At 38.0% G+C, this 21,837-nt stretch overlaps 1 protein-coding gene and 1 non-coding gene across 2 annotated transcripts in view; one reads left to right on the top strand and one right to left on the bottom strand.

The window, feature by feature from the left end:
• Nucleotides 1-21,837, bottom strand: part of CSMD1 (CUB and Sushi multiple domains 1) — a 1,818,880-nt gene that overhangs the window by 554,968 nt on the left and 1,242,075 nt on the right. The gene's annotated exons all lie outside the window — the stretch shown is intronic.
• Nucleotides 8,270-8,371, top strand: LOC133081505 (U6 spliceosomal RNA). Its single transcript, XR_009698842.1, has one exon. It is a non-coding gene; the product is annotated as a U6 spliceosomal RNA (small nuclear RNA).

The following is a 21,837-nucleotide window of genomic DNA, read 5'->3' as shown; positions in this document are numbered from 1 at the left end:
AACCATTCAGCATTTGTGTACTGAGGGGAGAAGTTGGCCTGCAGGCTTTTACAACACTTTCTGAAGATGTGATTTTATGAGAACAGACAATTCTAACCCTAGTGTTTGACTACCAAAACATAAATGTAATTTGTGTAGGAAGCTCCTGCTTCGGGCATATTAGTCCCATTATGCCTTAGGATATTTAACTAACAAAACAAGGGAAAAGAAGTTTAAGTAGGTCAAATAAACATAGCAGCCCACTTTCTGGTGCTACACGATTACTGTGTGTGTGTTTGCTTTCCTGTTATAAACCTCATCTTTTCCACTTGGCCTTGCAAACGTGTATTCTGGGCTGCAGGCGACCCCTTCTTGCAGTAATGTGCCCTGAGGTCGCTTGAATGTAACCCAGTTTCCAAACTGGTCGAGCTGCTGGCAGGTGATAACATCATCAACTACACTGTGGTCATATTTTCATTCACTGACTTTTTCTCTTACACGCTCACTCACAATGGTTGCATTAAAATTGATTATAAACGGCAAAATCATTCACATCCAGGAAAGGTCTACACAAGACTAAATATTTGTATGACCAACAATTTTTTAAAAAACTAACATATTTGAGAATATTTAGGGAACTATTTAAACACTTCACTTGTGATAACCTTTTATAAACAAAGAGTGAGATCCTTCTGGAAACTGGATATTCCCTTCAATATTAATTTGGAAAGCAGGCATATTAACTGGGATCTTACAGGCTCAGAATTTTAATGCCAAGTCCTTATAAAACAGATGCAGCTTAAATCCACTTGCGAGCAAAAAAAAAAAAAAAAAACAGTTTGGAACATCAAGAAGTACTTTCCTCCAGTGAAGAGACTAAAAGAACAGTGAAGAGTGAGAAGGAGGGGTTTTAAGGAGAAATGTTATTTTGGCTCAGAGTTTACATTTGCCCTTTTCTCACTGATACCAAATCTGTGTCCTCTTTTCAAAGGACACAACTGACCCTCTGGCACTTGGCACACTTAACACATCCCCTGTTCCTTTCTCTCCTTCCTTGATGTTTTTGATATGATTTTCCGGCATCCCATCTTATTCTTCTCTGCATTTCATCCTTTCTCTTAGTTCCTTGGCCCTCCCTGGATAATATAATTCACGCACATACCACCTGTGCAGTTGTTATTTGAGATGATGTGGCCACAGCCCCCAATCTCTCCTCTCCACCTCTGCACTCCCTCTGAGCCACACGTTTCTGGCTGCCTACAAAAACACTGTGTTATGCAACAAAAGGATATTAAAAATTGTCCAAACTTCTATTTCACTTTAAGAAACAAGGTGTATAATAACAATAATAATAATAACAATAATAATAATACTTTGGCTGAATGGGATTAAGAACTACAAATACTGTTAACGTTTTTCCTATGCATACATCATAAAACACATGAAACCATTTTTGGGCTCACAAATGGATATGCAGTACGTTCTCTGAAAAGGCTCTTTAGAAGTTTAAATGAATAAATAAGAAAACATCAGAGTGGAATTAAAAAAGAAATGCTTAATGCAAATTGGCCCCCCAGAAGAGTATTATATTCTTAAAAGGTACCACAAAGATATACTAAGTCTACTTATGACATCTTAAAATATTTTGACTAGTTTATCCTACTAGGTAGAATAAACTCTAATTTTATGAGCCTGGTTCACTGTCATTCAATACACTGAAAAGCATGTTGGATATAAAATAGCACAGTCTTAACAGAAAAACAAATACCGTATGCTAACACATATATATGGAATCTAAAAAAAAAAAAAAATGGTTCTGACGAACCTAGGGGCAGGACAGGAATAAAGACGCAGACATAGAGAATGGACTTGAGGACATGGGGAGGGGGAAGGGTAAGCTGGGATGAAGTGACAGAGTGGCATGGACATATATACACTACCAAATGGAAAACAGATAGCTAGTGGGAAGCAGCCACATAGCACAGGGAGATCAGCTCAGTGCTTTGTGACCACCTAGAGGGGTGGGATAGGGAGGGTGGGAGGGAGACGCAAGAGGGAGGAGATATGGGGATATATGTATATGTATAGCTGATTCACTTTGTTATACAGCAGAAACTAACAACATTGTAAAGCAATTATACTCCAATAAAGATGTTAAAAATAAAAGTAAATTAAATTAAAAAATAGCACAGTCTTTTTAAAAGGGTAAGTTCCATGAATACTTTGTAAAAATCACCCATTCACTTAATATATTTACTGAGCATTTAATAAGGACAGAAACATCTTTAAACACCAAAGAAATTGGCTTCAAATCGTGGATTTAGGAAATTGCCAGGCACAGGAAGGGAATTTCAAGTGGGTGATGTTTTGATAACCCCTCCAGTGGGTTACCTACCTCAACCCCTAATGCAGCCACTTATTCGTTTATAAGCAAAAATTGAGGTCCTACCCGATGTCAGGCACAGGGGCATGTGGTGAAAGTGCAGTGGGAGATTGGACATGGAAGGACATATGGTCACAACAGCGGGGCTCAGAGGTAGAGGACAGAGTGGTGGGGAGCTGGGGGACACCACGGAGGTGCTGTTAGGGACACTGAGCCCCCCAGAGTGCTGAGGGTGTGGGCAGAGCAGGAGCCGCCAGATTGGAGGTACATCCTGTTCTAAGGCCCTGAGGCTAGAGAAAGTCAGGAGCATTTAAAAAGCATCAGAGAAACTTTTTATATGCTGTTTTTAGGAATTGTAACAAATCATCTTGATGTGACAAGAATGACACTATTTAACAAACGTCAATAGGAACAGGTCACCTGGGGATGCTAACGTGTAGAAAGACAGTACAAACCATAAACAAAATTTCCTTTACACTCATTCGGGGTTTTCTTTGGAAATTTTCCTTCTTTACCCCTGCTGCTTCCTTCCTTCCTTCTCCCTCCCTCCCTTTCTCTTTCTTTCTTTCTTTCTTTCTGTCTGTTGGGGAGAAACAATATTCAATTGTTAACTAGTGCTAAATATATCATATACATCATACACTGTATAAAGAGAAATTTTGGATTAGGAACAAGAATAATGACTCTTTCACTTTGAAATACCCAGATCAAAAGTAACACAGAGCCAGCACAAAGGCATGTAATAGTGATTATTAAAACACAAACAACCTTTTTGATATTAAAATAAAAGGGGGACTCAAAACCTTTACTAGGTTATGTCCCTCACAATATTACACCAAAACCAATTTCTTTTTAAGCTTAGTTCGAAGATGACATTTATTTAATTAAAAACAAATGGTAATATGTGAAATACTGGAGTGGAATGAATTTTTGTCCTATCGATGATTGCATTTCAGTGTATGAAAGGTTGATCTTTTTCATAGATTTACTGCAATAACTATCTAATTTACATAAATTTCCTTAGAAACAATTGCTCTGTTTATGTTTACATCATTCTGATCTTAAAAGTGAATTTCAGTAATGTTTAAATGAGCATGTTTTCATTATAGCTTTTTTCAAGAAAAAAATGAAAGCTTTTCAACAAACTTATTTGAATTCTTGCCTATAACTTTAAGGATTTCCTGCCAATTCTTGGGGTATTGTTTCGTGTTCTACTTGTTTTGCTCTTTGAATTAATAATTCCATTCTAGATCTATGAAATGATGCATATTAAAAGCATAAACTTCATATGGTAGATAACCTAATATTAATAGCGTATTCTCTTAATTTTAGGTCTTTAGAACATTGTCATTAAATTGAACATGGAGTGGTTACATCTACTTTAAATTCGTCTACTTTCCTAAATGCTAATACAAGTATTTAAGAACAATTTACAGAAATAGCACATAAATTCTTGAAATAAAATGTAACTTGTTCCAGGAACCCAATGCTAAAAGCAAACTGCTTCCTGTTGTGTGTCAGGGAGGCTCAGGGAAGCAACATCATTTCTATTTTGAGAAAAAACGGGTAATGAAGACTATTAGAGAGATGCTCCCCTTCACTGATTAATGATGTCAGTGCTGGGACAAAAATAATATGATATTGGGCTCTGGTTACCTACCCACTGCCCCAACAAATTTTTTTTTTTTTTTACTTGGGACACAGGTAAATTGCCTCAGTATTTGGAATCCTTCTGTGGTTATCTGAAACTCCATTTAGTTTTCAAATCTTTGAAACACACAAACAGTTAGCAGGTATTCTCTTTACCAACCACCCCTGGGTAACCGTATTTTTCCTTCTTTGCAAAGAAGAATAAATCATGAATCAGTCCCTTTGGGATCTCCCACTGTAGGAAAAAGGCAGTGCTGACGTGGTAAAGCGGATAAGAGGAAAAACAGTGCTGTTTTTTTTTTTAACAGTGCGGGCTTTTCAAACAAGTGCAAATAACTGCAAACTTTATTAGATTAATCCTCTTAACATCCTTATGAAAAAGCATCAGTGAATATCTTGAGTTCCCAATATACAGTAGAACTAGGGAGTAAAATCACACAGCATAAAATAACATTCCCAGATGGGCCATAAAATGTTAACTTCTTTAGAAAAACGATGTCATATGAATCTAAAATATGAAAATAAAATTTCCAAGTAGGAGCCTGTTTTGACTGTGTAATCTAAAAGAACAGCCATAATTCCAAACTCATAAGAGCAAAACCAAGTCACAGGGTGCTCATTTTGAACAATACACCCCTAATCATCAAGTTTTATTCAGCACTGAGTGTATGCTCATCAATGTGCCCCCAGAAATAAGATATGTTATGGACATACATGCCTGACATTTTACAGTTTATCTGTAAATACTTTCATCGGCACCGTTTGATTTGATAATGCGAGACTGGTCTAAGGTAGCAGTTTACAGTTTGGGGTCTGGACCCAGGATATTTAAGATCAAATCCCCCTCGGATACATATGAGCCATGGGATGTTGTGTACGTTCTCTGTTACCTCATCTATAGGACGGGGATGGTTCTAATGTCCACCTCATGGGTTTACTGAGAGGATTAAAAGTATTAGTAATCAGCTCGGTGCCCGGCATGAAGCAAGTGCTCCATGAACGTGGACTCGTTGTTGCTGTTGTTCATTTGTTAAGACTCTAGGACAGGCTTTTCTGTACACAAGGCTGCCTCTGACCTACAGAAATTCCTTGAGGCAGTGCAGACAACACTAACACACGTGAAGCAGAAGTAAGGGCCCAAACTCGGCATAGTTAGCAGTTTGCAACACCTGTGTCTTGTGCTGATCACTGTGGCTGGAGATGCTTGGAGAGGAGAAAACAAAGGATGGAAGAGCGATAGCCTTCACAAAATGAGCGACGCTTCAGACGTACGTGTGGTCTGTACACACAGTGGGGAGAAGATGGCAGATTCGTGGCAAGGAAGTACAACATGATGGGAGAACAGAACAAATGAGAACGGTGCATCCAGGGGCTGGAGGAGAGAGGGGCCATGAAGCAGACCTTGAGAGAAACAAGTGGAAGATTTTTATTCCATGTGGTCAAAGATGTTCAAAGACGGCTGTTTTGCAGTTGTGTCCACAGGGGAGCAAAACACTTACAGTGACCTTTTGGAAATGCAGTGACTCTTTATCTACACACAAGAGGCAGACTCTAAGATAGTTCATGAAGTCGAACTTGTGTCTAGTCAAAATCAGCCTGGAATCGACAGCGAGACAGTGAAATACAACATGATCAACAAGGAGCATGGGAGGTCTGCATTTTCCTTCTCAGACTCACTAGGGTGTATGCTCAGAGTAAAATGATCGTGTTATTTAAATCTTTAAAATAAATGCACTATTTACGGGCTTCCCTGGTGGCGCAGTGGTTGAGAATCTGCCTGCTAATGCAGGGGACACGGGTTCGAGCCCTGGTCTGGGAAGATCCCACGTGCCGCGGAGCAACTAGGCCCGTGAGCCACAACTGCTGAGCCTGCGCGTCTGGAGTCTGTGCTCCGCAACGAGAGGCCACGATAGTGAGAGGCCCGCGCACCGCAATGAAGAGTGGCCCCCGCTTGCCACAACTAGAGAAAGCCCTCACAGAGACGAGGACCCAACACAGCCAAAAAAATAATAAATTAATTAATTTTAAAAAAAAATAAATGCACTATTTATTCTCTCTCTTTTCCTCTCCATCTCTCTCGAACTTAAATATATGTATAAATGTCAGGAGTCCACTTTATTTGTCTGGCAGCAGGAATTAAGGAAAGAGTAGACGTGAGCAGGCCTAGTGTCCACAGGACTGTGGGTGCCAAGGGCCAGAGCCAGCAGCGCCCTTGGGAGAGGAGGGGGAGGGGAGCTGAGCTAGATCAGCCGACAACCTTGTACCCTAAACACAGAGAAAGAGGTAAGTAACAAAGATCTTTAAAAAGAATAAAGAAGGCTTTCTCCAAGAGCCTAAGTGTTGATACTATCCGCAGACACAGGAAATTCGGAGAAGAGAACATATTTGTCAAAGGTGAGGCTCAGACATTCAGTCTGGGAGAAGCCAAGTCTGACTTTACTATGAGACCCTTAAGCAGATGTTTTCTGGAAGCAGTTATGGGACATGTGGCTAAGACTCCACAAAAAGGATAGGATTCAGACATGTCTTTCATAGCCATTGAGACAAAAGCTTTGTTCAAACTTCACTGACGCTGATTGTAAGTCTCCAGCAATCAGATGGGTCAGCGAATCAAAGTTTGTATCTCAAAATTAAAATGTTTGTCTTTATACAAAGAAAGGTTTTCCACTCCAGTTCCATGTCAATCACATAATCAATTCTCCTCCCAAACCCTGTTAGTTTGGACAAAATGGAAACTGGTAAGAAAGCACAGATGACTTAGTATTACTCATGTGTAGGATTTGTAAAATATCTTATGGGAATCATGTTGATGGTGGGTCAACAGCACTGATTTTTTCCTATGAGGAACAATCAAGTAGGGTAAGAAATACGGATTTTCACCTGCCTTGTATTATTTTATTGGCCACTATACCATTTCAATGAAAATGGAAAAATCAGGACCATTTTCTCTCTTGTCCATTATACGAAGAATGGCTGAACCTTCATCTCATCACAGTGTTGAGTACAGATTTCTAATTAAGATGTCCAGATTCACATTGAAAATAGGGAGCACATCCTAGCACCATTAGAACTATCCACAAAGCTATGGAGAGAGTCAGGATTAAAGCTGGCAAGAGTGCGTCATGAAGGCAACACACCATACGCTCTGAAGACTAAATTTCCACAACTAAAATTCCAAGAAAATATTTTATTTTATCAGGATTTTGTCTATCTATGCATCAAAGAATTCAATGTATTTTTAAAAGATTCCTTTCCTGTTTGTATTTGGGATATTTATAATATATACATACACACATGCATATATACACACACACACATACGTATGTGTATATAGATATATATATGCATACATATGTGTGTGTGTGTGTGTGTATAAAGCTACCCATGTGACTGATTTTTCTTTTATTTTACTTTTTTATTTTATTTTTTTGGCCATGCCACATGGCTTGTGGGAATCTTAATTCCCTAACCAGGGATCGAACCCTGGCCCCTGACAGTGAGAGCACCAAGTCCTAACCACTGGACCGCCAGGGAATTCCCTGACTGATTTTTAAATTACATCCAAGGAACATATACAATCTAAAGGGTTAACAATCCTTATAACAAGAATTTTCTACTTGGTTTGAAATTTAACATCCTGAATATTAATCAATATATTTAAAATTACTGCTACAATATTAGGTTTTAGTGTCTCCTTTACTTTTGTATTGTTTTGACCAAATATAATTTGTTAGGAAAATAATCAGTATCTTGGTTCTTTGTTATCCAACTTAATTTTAATCAAATAATTGACTCGACGGGGTTCTACATAACCCCTGGGTAAAACATGAAAAAATGCACTTAAATAAGATAAACACAAAGACAAGTCTCAGGGTGTGTAGAACCAAGGCTATAGATCTTACCTAAAATGAATTAAAGTAAGCACTAAAGTACAGCGAGGTATTTATCTAAGGCAGCAGCTTGAAATCTGAAATGTCCCTCAGAGCAACCCTAGAAATGGTTTGAAGATTAGACAGAGATTCTGTTTCTCACCCATTTATGAATTCAGTGTTAGGTTTCCGAGGGTTTGTTTTTTGTCTTTGTTTTATCCAACATACTAGAGAGAGCTCCTGCTTCTATTCCTTATGCTTCTTTCTTTAGCATCATTCTATTCACCCCTCTCTCTCAAGCTCATGAGAACTGATGTGAAGAATATGCCTCAAAAACCATTAAATGATGTCAATGTAAATATCTGTCTATTTAAAAGTACATGTTGGTGCTCCTTCAGTAATGCAGACACTGAAATTCAAATGACAGAGAAGGTTAGCAGGTACCCCGCAGAAGGACGACTTGCAAATTCACGAAGCATTCAATATTTTTGTCAAATATATTTCAACAAAAATAAAGTGCGTATTCAACAGAATATCTGTTGAGAGAATGAATAGATGTCCAGGTGAAAAAACTTACTGGAAATCCCAAGCCCCAGTTTCCTCTAGGGAAAATGGAAGTAACAATAGCACCCTCCCTACCTCATGGCAAATTTTCTGTGATGCCAAGGAGGTGTAGGCATGAAAACTTTTTGTAAAATCTCAGGTATGATCTAGTTACTCCATGAACATTTCAGGGATCATAATTGGCAGTAATAATCAGCTTTTAAAACTCTCTTAGGATTTTTATTTCATCAGATTGAATAGTTCAAAATTTTATAAAATTCTAGTTTTATTATCCTTTGTCTATATCTAGTATTTTTCTCAAGACATAGTAAGGTACTGATTTTTTTTTTTAAAGCAAAAACTGATTCACTTACATATTTTCCTAAAATTGTATCAGGTGCTTTACTTAGAAGGAATGTGTTTCAATCAGGCCAGGCCCAGGTCAACTGCTGAAGGCCGTGAAAATAGCACAGGCACCCTGTTGTCCTCTATATGCTCTCTTTTTAGTTTATTCTCATTTCTTAGTGAACCATGGCCCTTCCTGTCAGGAACAATAACTTGCTCATAAATAAACTGAAATTAATGCAGTGATGACAGTAAGCATTATTATTATTATTACTATTATTTTTTTTTGCACTTCAACCTAAAAGATGGGGCTTGGGAAGATAAATAGCTTTACACAGAGGACTAGATTTTAAACCATGGTTTCAACAAAGTAAGAGCAGTAGAGAAGAGACCATTTGCTGCATCAGCCTTTGTCCAAACCTCACCATATACACACCATTGTCTAACAATGTTGGATTGTATCTCCCACACCTCAGAAGATGAAGCTTGCCATTTTAAATGGGGTGCTGTGACACATTGCTAGTTTGTACAGGATGCTATATTCCAACCTTGGGCATTCACAAAGCATTTCGACTATTATTTTCTGGTGTTTTTGAAATCGTAAAGTTTTGTTTTATATATACTCAACGAAGTTTTCAGTTTGTATAAATGATTTCATCACGGTATCAATCACACCAGAAAGTTTATGATGATACATTTTTAGTTTCATTGTATTTTCAATGAGAATGAAACTATAATAATTCAACAACAAAAACACAATTGGTTAAATAAAACCTGAAGAAAAAAAAAAGAAAGAAAACTTTTTTCACTTTCTAAGTATATTATTCCAAAAGGGTTGAGGTAGTTTTAGAGGCTTTTCAAATATTTTTTTTTTTTTCAAATCTTGTCATCTAGAATAAAATTTTTCTAAGGACAAGGCTTCTTACAATGTTTGTAGAAATTGACAGAAAAGAGCCTGATGTGTTCATAAGATTTTTATAACGTTTGTAAGATTTTAAAAATCCAAACTTTATATATAAACGAAAGGATTCCAAACCATAACTCAAGAAACAGACGGAGAATCTTAAGGTCTTCCCAATAGCTCTTGGACCCAAGGACTGACCAATAATTATCTTCCCCATTTTAAATGTCATGTGTGTCAACACTTAGAATATGCTCCTACATCTGGTTACCACATCTCACAAGGAATAAGAAAACTTCAGTTTGGGAGACCAATGTTAAATACTCAGAAGTTCGCAAGACAATTGCTAAATATAGTCATTATAATAAGTGATGAAATTATGTAAACAAAATTAAAACAATTATATTAAAAATAGAGGTAATAAGATCATATAAATTCCTAATTATTTTACTGTATTTGGCATTTCTCTGCACTCCTGAGGTTTCTGTCTGGTGGAAATATTACACAAGAGAGGACTACTGCACATCTCTTCCCAATGCCATGTCCAGTGACACTATGTGGATAGCCAGGAATTGGTCAACATGGAAGGGTTTAGACCAAGTAGATTAGAAAATGCTATAAATTGAGCTCTTCCCCCCAGGGAACTGGTTGTGAACCATGTATCAGCACACCACCGAGCACAAGAGATCTGGAGAAAGCCCCCACTCCATTTCCATAACCAACACCGCCTTTTCTGTGGCAGTGCTCATATGTGCACGTCAGCATTCTTCTAAATTGAGGGGCATTTCAACACGGTGTCAAAGGATTATTTTAAGTTGAAAGAAAAATAAAATATTGTTAAAGCACTTTTTTGAATATCGTTTTTGTGCCTTGTCTTTCTTCTACTGAAAACATTTTCATACTCTTTTACTTTAATACCTATAATTATTTTGTGAGGTTGTCATCCTTTTTCCTCATGTGGAAACTGAGACAAAGAAGTTTAATAATTTACCAAGGCCCTACGACTAGTAAATTAGATTCACACCCAGGACTTCAGACTTCCAATTTATTTTTATTCTTATTTTTTTTAATTAATTAATTAATTTATTTATATTTTTGGCTGTGTTGGGTCTTCGTTTCTGTGCCAGGGCTTTCTCTAGTTGTGGCAAGCAGGGACCACTCTTCACCGCGGTGCGCGGGCCTCTCACTATCGCGGCCTCTCTTGTTGCGGAGCACAGGCTCCAGACGCGCAGGCTCAGTAATTGTGGCTCACGGGCCTAGTTGCTCCGCGGCATGTGGGATTTCCCAGACCAGGGCTTGAACCCGTGTCCCCTGCATTGGCAGGCAGACTCTCAACCACTGCGCCACCAGGGAAGCCCCCCTATTTTTTTTTCAAATAAATTATACCTGCTGTGCTTAGCTTGATATCAAAATATTTTGCCCCAAATTTTAAGATGTAAAGGATATTCATTAATTTTAAGCTGGCAGTTTGCTTATTTTTATTTGATGCTATTTATTGACTTAAAATGTGACAGTATTAGGATACTATGTTTTAGAAAATTTAGAAAAATGTAAAGCTTTGGTTCCACATACACAAAAACCATGACCTACTCTCATGTGAACACATTCAAATTAACAGGTTAAAGCCACATGTATACAGTTTATCCTATTTAAATTTAATGATGGCTTATTATAAATACGGAAATAAGCAACTTTATATATTTTTCTTCTGAATAACTAATACTTAACATTCTTATTTAGATGTAGATTTTGGAATTTTTTCTTTCTTGCTAAATGATGTGCATATATTCTAGCTTCTTTATATGCCATCCAAAATCAGACTGCACTATCCTATTCCTTTATTTTGATCTCTTTTGAACCCAGTTTCAGATAATGACATAGAAGGTAAATACAGTCATAACATTACTGCAGCTGGGCAGACTCACCCTCATTCTGAATGACACAGATCATATTCCAAACTGGCTCTAGGATTCCCATCAAAGCATTTATTATATTCACCATTGCTACATATTTTATGCAGTTCCAAATTCTTTATTTGGATTCATAACAATGTGGAGAAGAACTTGGCCAAATTTTACCCTTAAACTATCTTTGGATAAAGTGCAGTAAGCAAGGTCATTTTGGAACCAACAATTCTAGATTTGGACAAATTTCACTTAAAAAGATCAACATATGGTGGGAATGTAAATTGGTGCAGCTGCAACAGAAAAAACCAGTATGGAGGTTCCTCAAAAATATAAAAATAGAACCACATGATCCAGCAATCCCAATTCTGGGTTCATATCCAAAGGAAATGAAATCGCTATCTTGAATAAATCTGCACTCCCGTGTTCACTGCAGCATTATTCACAAGAACCAAGACATGGAAATGAATGGATAAAGAAAATGTGAGGATGTGATGTGCAGCATGGTGACTGTAGTTAATAACACTGTATTGTATATTTGAAAGTTGCTAAGAGAATAGATCTTTAAAGTTCTCATCACAAAAATAGTGGTAATTTTGTGAGGTGATGGAGGTGTTAACTAACATTATTGTGGGAATCATTTCACAATACACACCTGCATCAAATCATCACCTCGCACACCTTAAACTTATACATTATGTGTCAATTACTTCTCAATAAATCTGGGAAAAAAAAGAAGGATCAACATAATTCAAGCCTGCTTTTTGAAGTAAAAATAAGAGATCTATTCATTATAAATTAATTTACTAGGTTCATTATAGAAAATATGTGGGTGGATTTTGGGAGCCTGTATTTTGATGACATTTTTTACAGGGACATTTAAGTTGACTGATAAGATCTGATTCCAAGCTTGATAAGTGAAGCCATTATTCTTATTTTCTACCTAAAAGAGTGGCTACAAAATAAAGTTGTCTCAGGGCCAGTTTCTCTCACTATGTTGAATTTAATGACTCAGCAGTCTAATTGTCCTTTCCACGGTAGAAATCCCTTAAAACTGTTCTACACATCATTACATTATCATCTGATGCTAAGCTTGGGTTTGTTTCTATAAAATCAGGGTATGGCTCATCCATCTGAGTTCTGGGTTTCATGGATAATGACAGTGGCTTGGAATACTCTCTGGAAAGGCACTAGTAGAAGATCTGTCTTTCACAGGTAGCAATGTGACCTCAGGGAAGGGCCTCAAAGTCCCTAAACTTAGTTTTACTTTTGCAAAATGGGAGGTGAGACCACATAAATTACTAGATCAGCTTCTGGCATGGTTCCTTCTATTTGGTGGTCTAGCAAGGAATTTCTAAAGGAAGTGTCTTTTCCATATCCTTGTATAAATTTATTCAAATGTATGAAGAGTGTAATTGTTGAAATGTGGGTGAGGGGATAAAGAATTATACTGAAGCACATTACAATATAAAATATCCATTATGAATCCAATAAAATACAGGATCCCATTCAGATTTAAAGCTATGACTACAAATGTGACCTAATCACGCTTCTCTCCTTGAAGTACCTGTGCAGTGTTGGGGACCTTACATCCTGGTGTGTCCGGGAACTGTCCCAATTTAGACCTGCTGTTGTTGTGTCTAGCTTAGCATTTATACCAGACCAAAAAGAGTCCCAGTTTGGACAATCAAGTATATGGTTACCCTGTATATGGCAGATGAAGAAACTGTCACCGGCTGTCACCTGTTCATAGTTTGGATAAGACTGGAGAGAGCAAATGTCTATTTCTCTACTATCACAGCGTATGGAGAACAGGGTAGCCATATCTAAAGGGAAATCAATTCTGTTTCTAATTTAAGTCTATGAAGCTTAATTTACCTTTCAAATAAGTTATGAAGGTAGGGACATTATTGAGAAAGCTATAAAAATTGAGGCTTATTTACAATAGGCAATTGTTTCCATTTTTATTTTCTCTACTTTTCTTGCAGATATTCTCTGTGTAAATGCTATTTTTCTTCTGGCTTAAATAGACTGGTTTCTTTGGTAACCCTTTGAGGAGTTCAGCCAGTACCCAGAACTGTTTACCTGCTAGTTTGCTGTGAAAGCCACATGCTGGGCTGGTGGCACCTTCAGCCCTGCCACTCTAATTAACAGCTGATAGCCTTTGGAAACAAACAGCTATTTGGAAAACAGCAGGGCCTTGAGTTACGGTAAAGTCCAACCTGTAAAAACACTTGACCTCTGCTTCACTTAAGACTCTCCCAGAGAGGAAGAGATGGCGTGGTTTTGGCAGTCCACCTTGGTCCTCCATCCGCCAGGACTGGGGTCTCCATTACCATGGTGATGAGAGATCACTGTACCTTGGAGTCAGTTTCGTTCCCCACCTTCTACTAATCCCTGTTCCTCCTTTTCTGTTTGTTCTCCTTGCTTATCTAAACTTTAAAACTTCTGCCTTTTATATCTCAAAACTTTTAGTATAACCCAAATGGATTTCCTTGCTCATTGAATCTGCTTCTTGCTGTTTATAAAGATGTTCACTGTGCTGGAACCACTGAACATTGAATCCGTTGAACTGTTTTGAAGTATTTGCAGCACCTTTATATTGAGATATAATAAAAGGACATGAAAATGCCAGGCATAAATTGAGCACAATAAATATTTGTTATATGAATAAGTCGGTGAACACAACAGTACATTTTTATCCAAAATCACAAATATTGTCTCTTTTATTTTGAAATGGAATATAACAGAAATGTAAAGCACTAATTTTAAATGTGGTAAGCCTTAAAATTCATTTTTTAAAATGCCATTAGAAAGATTGATCATCCAGTGATATTTATAAAAAAGGGATAATGTATTGTAGAGAGGTATTTGGCATTCAGATATCAGACCTGGGATCTACTATGGGAACTTGAGTACGTTACCCCAGCCTTAGTTCTTCAATGTAAAATGGGCATAGTAATCCCTGCTTAGAAGGATTGTAAAAATTACTCTTTGTAATATGTGTAAAACTTTCTTACAATGCATGTGCCTAATAAATATTAGCACCTATTTATAATTATTATATGCAAAATGAAATATTGGTAAAAAAAACTGCTTGAGAAAAACTAATTCTAGATTTCCCAGTGAACCGAAAACTAGTGTACACTCCTGCAAGATTTCTCTAGGCCACTCAGAATTTCTCTTTCCTCTTCAATTTAATTTAAAAAAATTACATTTTAAAAGCTCTGGGTGAAACTGTAGCATGATGCAAATTCTGACATGCTGTAAAGAATGAAGATTACTATAAAGCTACAGTCATCAAGCCATTGTGATACTGCTAAAATAGACAAATAGAGGAATACAACAGAATAGAAAGCCTAGAAATAGACCCAAACAAATATTACAGTCAACTGATCTTTGACAAAGGAGCAAAGGCAATACAATGGAGAAAAGACTGACTTTTCCACAGAGGGTGCTGGAATAAATGGACATCCACATGCAAAATAATTAATCTAAACAGATTTCACATTCTTCACAAAATTTACTTAAAATGGACCATAGACCTCACCGTAAAGTGCAAAACTACACAACTCTTATAAGGTAACAGGAAACAATCTAAATGACCTTGAGTTTGGCAATGACTTTTTAAATACAGCAGCAAAAGAACAATATGTAAAAAATTGAGAAGTTGGACTTCATTAAAATTAAAAAGTTCTGCTCTGTGACATGTCAAGAGCATAAGAAACCAAGCCACATATGGGGAGAAAATATTTGCAAATGGCACATCTGATAAAGAACTATTATCAAAACATACAAAGAACTCTTAAAACTCAACTATAAGAAAACAAAAAACTCAAGTAAAATGGGTGAAAGACCTAGACAGACACCTCACCAAAGAAAATATACAGAGGACAAACAGGCATATGGAAAGATGCGCCACATCATAAGTCATCGGGGGAATGTGAATTAAACAAGATACCACTATACACCTATTAAAATGGTAAAAATCCAAAACACTGACAACACCAAATGCTGGTGAGTATGTGGAGCAATGGGAACTCTCATTCATTGTTGGTGGGAATGCAAAATGGTGCAGCCACTTTGGAAGACAGTTTGGTGGTTTCTTAACAAAACTAAACATACTTTTATCATACGACCCAGCAGTTATGATCCTTGGTGTTTACCCAAAGGAGCTGAAAGCTTATGTCCACACAAAAACCTGCACATGGATGTTTATAGCAGCTTTATTCATAATTGTGAAAACTTAAAAGTAATGAGGACGTTATAAAATGTCAACAGTAGGTACTGACCCACACTATATATAATATTTTACATTGTGGGGCTGTGGCTAAATGGAGTTCTTGCATTACGAAACAAAATGATAATAAACTTAGAACACAAATCTCAAATTTGCTAGCTTTGGACAAAATACTGGAAAGCACTTTGCACTGCATGTGGGTAAATCATTACAATTGTGTTGAGGGGTTTTCCACTAGCGGGGCAGCCCAGTGGCTGTCTAAGTCAGCGAGGGGACATGTTCCAAATAGGTTTTTTGTAATCAAATACCTGTAAGTTAACTACCATTTGCAACATTCAATATTAACTAGACTTGATTTAAGGTTATCCCATGATAACATCACTGCCACTCTCAAAATATTACTTTATTTGGTTTTGTTAAGAGATGATCACTTGGTTTAAAATAGGTATGAGGCAGTTACAGTGATTTAAAAAAAGACTAAAGAGAGTATGTAACTTGAATACTGTCAGAAGGAATCTGAATCTATAACTTATGTGGCTTCAAGATCAAGCGCTTTCCACTGTGGAAACACACTCTGAGGTTATCTTCAATTCACTGTTCTTTCATTTCTCTGGGATGGTCGTCTTCACTAAGTTTATGAGATAGGATGCCTGGGTTCCAATCTCATTATCAGCAGAGCTGTAACTTACAATTTTCATCAGACCTCAAATCAACTTTGCAATTCATTATGCAACTCGCTGAGAGAGGTATGATGAATAACTGCTACATCTGGTGGCTCCTATTTTAGCTATTTATTATCTGAATATTGTACTAAATTGTTTCTCCTTACTTTAAATGTTTACACCCTTTACATTTCAGTGCCCAGGGGCAAAATCCCGCACAGCCTGCCTCTGAGACTTCACCAACACCACCGTGATTTTACATCCTCACTCACCTCCAGGCACGGGCTCCCACATCCCCAAAGGGAGAGATTCAGATCAAATGCTCTTTATGGAGCTTGTCAGCTCAAATATACCTCATTTGACCCAGAGCTGCCCGACATTTACACTCGAATAAAGATTGCTTAGAATGAACTTTCTTGAGGAAACCATGGGGAGTCTGACTGATGTCCATATGCCTTCTACTGTCGGATACTCTGATCCCTGTGGACCCAAATATGTACTGCAAAAATACTGCAGCTAGATATCAGTATCTTTTCTTTGGAAAAATTTCAATATTCTGATGGTGCTTTGGTTTTTATATCTTAAACTATGTGCTCTCGTTTTCCATGTGATTAACTTGAATATACCTTCTTTATCAATAAAAGTATAATAAATATTAATATTGATATACTCTAAAGAAGGTTAACAATATTAAAATTCTCGACAATCAAATACCCATTTATTGTATATGTAGACTATGGTAGATAGGTAGATAAATAGATGACATATCAATAGATAGGTAGATGACCTATAGATAGACGATAGATGATACAGAGACACATGATAGTAGATAGCAGACAGACAGATAAATGAGTTATATATAGATAATAAATATTGGTAGATACAGTGACCCACTCTGTGCCAGGTACCATTCTATGGTGAGTAAAATTGGGCAGGCAGTCAAAAAATCAATACTACTTAACAAATGTTTATTATGTGACAGGCATATTATGTTCTGGGTATACAGCCAAGTACAAGGTAAGGCCTCTTATCAAAGAGCTTATATTCTTGGAGAAAAAGAAAAATGGTTAAGTAAATGTTTTCAAATTATTGACAGAAGATACAAAAATGATAAGACCAGGATAATGTGGAACATTATTTTTCTTAAGATTGTGAAGTGAGCTAACTCAGCGAGGGTGTTTAGGGAAGGGACTTTTGAGGACTTGACATTGGAATTATCAGCTGAATGCTGAGAAGGAGGCAGCTTCATGAAGATTCATTCATTCATTCGCTCAACATATATACTGAGTAACCAGCAAGTCCCCAGCACAGTTTACGTGAACATAACATTAAAGCCTCCATCCTCATTCTCATTTTTGTGAAAGAAACAATAAATAAAATAATATATGTGTATACATAATAACTATATACATAGTTATTAGATAATGAAAAGAGATAAAGAGAAAAATAAAACAGGAAGGGGATCAGAAACTGTGTGTGTGTGCACGCATGTGTACATGCATGTATGCAGCTGCATGTGTGTGTTGTATGCATGCACATATGTGTGCCCGTGTGTGCATGCATGTGTGCAGCTGCATGTGTGTGCTTGTATGCATGCACATGTGTGCACGAGTGCTTATATGTGTATGCATGAGTGCGTGTGCATGCATGTCTGTGTATGCATGCAAGCGTGTGTGTGTGTGTGTGCCTGCATGTATATGTGGTTGTTGCTGAAGTGTACGGTAATGATACTGCAGAAGCACAGAGGGACTGGATCACAGAGAGCCTTTAGGACATTGTCAAAAAGTAGACTTACAGGTGCAACAAACCTTTGAAGACTTTAAAACATGGGCAAAAGCCTAACGCAATTAAAATTGTAGTGCTGTAATGCAGAATTTGCAAATTAATGTCCTTTACCAAAAACACTTGATGCCCAATAAGAAATGCTGAGTTAACCAAAAAAAAGGAATCACTCAAATTGTCTCATATGCTAAGCTTCATTTTAACAAAATACACTCCAATTAACCCTCTTAATAAAGTGAATATTAATATAAAAATCAAGAGAAACACAAGTTGGGCTTTGTATTATGGTAATTAGAGTTTACCATAGATACAGAAGCGAACATTAATAGGGTATCTATTCATTTGTTTTCCAGCAGATAAAAGAAAATTATTATTTTGAATGATGATAGTATTGGAGAAAAATGATCATATATTTTACAAGAACAACCAGAGAAAAGATTTTTAGTTTGTCATTTTCATTGCTAAAAGGAGCAAAAAACAGGAATGAAGTTATTCCTTCAACTAAAGCAAGTTTAAATATGTCACTGTGATGTAAATAGCATGTAATGTAAAATTAAATTGGGTCAAAACATGTCATACATGACTTTTATATGGATTCTAGAAAATTGTGCCTGAAAGTAAGATGGCAGTTTGGTTCACTGGAATGATAGATTATAGACAGCTAAACCTCATTCTTAGCATACACAATACCTGATAAACTGGATGTAAATGATAGATGAATCAGCAAATACTTCTACAATTCATAAAAGGATTCTCTTTTCCGTTCACAGAAATTACCACTGTATTCTTTACATGATATATTCACCTAATGCAATTGATATTCTTCTAATTCTTTCCTGTCTTTTAAAGAATAACACATGAATTAGCCCTTACAAAAAAGTACGCCTAACTATATGGGATCATTTTTTCCAATGTCAGAAACCTACAAAGTCTTGTGGAATACTTTTCATATGTACATCTGCATAAAAAAGCTGTAAAGATTTTCTTGGGTTTCGGGGGGTGGAGAATTTCTTACATAGTCATTAGTGAACTTGGATTTTTACTTAAAGCTATGACTTTCCCAGATATATAATGAAAGTATCTTGCTTGGATGTCACATGGTTCATACTACTTTATATGCCTTTCAAACAGTTCAACCTATGAAACAGGTTATTTAAACAAACAAATTGAATTCCCTGCAAAGTATTCTAATAATAATTGCAATATACAGTGCTCACAAAATATGTTGCTTTCCATTTCCAAAGCACTTTACTAATTATCCAATTTGTTAATCTTAGCTTATCTCCCTGACTTTCCACATATTTTCACATATCTTAAAACATAACTTGTTCTTCTTTTCTGGCATAAACTACTACTTAGAAATTCTCTCCATCTGCTTCCTCTTTATGAAAATAATGTAAATTCATTGAACCCAAGGGATATGACCAAATAAGTACTATACCAAATAAATATAATATTTGCTGTAATTAAATTATCTAATTTAATCCAATTAGTGCAGCAATTAATTTGGATAGATTAGTAAAAAAACTGGTGAACACTTCTGAAGTTAAAACATCACTGTTGAAGATGGCGGTGTGGAAAGACACCGAGTTAGCGTCTCCCCACAACTAGGGAACCTGCTGGCTGCTGGTGGGGGACCCTGATGCCCAAGGAGATGGGAGGAACCCCCAAGTGAACCGGTAGGATGTGGGGGGACAGAGGGGAGAGAAGAAGTGGAGGCCAGACAGGATCAGAGCCCCTGAGGCCAGGGAGATCAGGAGATGTAGGCGGGAGGTGCCCTCCAGGAGGAGCAGGAGAGGAGAGGAGAGGAGGGTGACAGCCCCGACCACTCGGACACGGGGAGCCTGCTGGGCTCCCAAGCTGGTCCCCTGCCTTCCAAAGCCCCCTCCAGGCCACATGGGTCCTTGGGAGCATAGGAGGGAGGCCGGGGAGATCAGGAGAGCCAGGAGGGAGGAGCCAGCTGGGAGGAGCAGGAGAGGAGCAGAGGATGTTTGCCCCGCCCACTTGGGCCCAGGCAGCCTGCTGAGCTCCCAGGCCGCCCTCTCCCCTGGGTCACATTGGTCCTGGGGGCATAGGAAGGAGGCGAGGGGAGTTCAGGAGAGGCAGGCAGGAGGGGCCCTCCAGGAGGAACAGGAGAGGAGTGGAGGGCATTTGCCCCACCCACTTGGGCCTGAGGAGCCTGCTGAACTCCCAGGACAGTCCCCTGTCCTCCAAAGCCCCCTCCAGGCTGCGTGGGTCCTGGGGGCATAGGAAGGAGGCAGAGGGGAGAACAGGAGAGGCAAGCAGAAAGGGCCCTCCCAGACGGGAGAAGCAGGAGAGGAGAGGAGGGCGTTTGCCCCGCCCACTCGAGCCCAGGAAGCCTGCTGGGCTCCCAGGTGAGGTCCCCTGCCCTCTGAGACCAGGGGTGGGGGGCACGCCTGGGCCCCTTTGTCCCTTGAGCGTAAGCCCCACTGCCCACAGCCCCCAGGGGCCTTTTCCAGCCCTGTGGGTCCTAAGCATAGGCCCCGCCCAACACCCAAACCTCGCCCTGGCTTAGGCCCTGCCCTCCACAGCCAAGGCCTTTTCCCCATTGTTTTTTTCTTTCTTTCTTTCTTTTTTTTCCTCTTGTCCCTCCTCCTCTTTTTTACTACTGTGGTACTGTTGTATTTTCTGGTTGTTGATTCATCTGTATTTTTATATTCTTTCTAACATATCTGTTACTTTCCTAGTCTAATTTTATTTTTTGCTTTGTTATTGTTCTCTTTTTTTTTTTTTGCCACCCCACATGGCTTGCAGGATCTTGGTTCACGGGCCAAAGCTCCTGCGGTGGGAGGTCCATGTCAGAAACACTGGACTAACAGAGAACCTCAGACCCCAGGGAATATTCATTGGAGTGAGGTCTCACAGAGGTCTTCATCTCAGCACCAAGACCCAGCTCTACCCAACAGCCTACAAACTCCAGTGTTGGAAGCCTCAGGCCAAACAACCAGTAAGACAGGAACACAATCCCACTCATAAAAAAAAAAAAAAAAAAAAGAAAATGAGATGGCAAAAAAAAATGTCACAGACGAAGGAGCAACGTAAAAACCTACAAGAGCAAATAAATGAAGAAGAAACAGGCAATCTAACTGAAAAAGAATTCAGAGTAATGATAGTAAAGATATCCAGAATCTCAGAAATAGAATGGAGGCATGGATTGAGAAAATACAAGGAATGTTTAAGAAAGATCTAGAAGAACTAAAGAACAAACAGAGATAAACAACACAATAACTGAAATGAAAAATACCCAAGAAGGAATCAATAACAGAATAACTGAGGCAGAAGAACAAATAAGTGAGCTGGAAGAAAAAATGGTGGGAAAAAATGCCAAGGAGCAGAATAAAGAAAAATGAATGAAAAGAATTGAAGACAATCTCAGGAAACTCTGGGATAACACTAAACGCACCAACATTCGAATTATAGGGGTCCCAGAAGAAGAGAAAAAGAGAGGGTCTGAGAAAATAATTGAAGAGATTATAGTTGAAAACTTCCCTAACATGGGAAAGGGAATAGTCAGCCAAGTCCAGGAAGCACAGCGAGTCCCATACAGAATAAACCCTA

Source organism: Eubalaena glacialis, chromosome 20, assembly GCF_028564815.1.
Source record: "Eubalaena glacialis isolate mEubGla1 chromosome 20, mEubGla1.1.hap2.+ XY, whole genome shotgun sequence".
In the NCBI taxonomy this organism is placed as follows: Eukaryota; Metazoa; Chordata; class Mammalia; order Artiodactyla; family Balaenidae; genus Eubalaena; species Eubalaena glacialis.
Note: the sequence above shows the minus strand (reverse complement) of the source record. Positions and strands in the feature narration are given on the sequence as shown.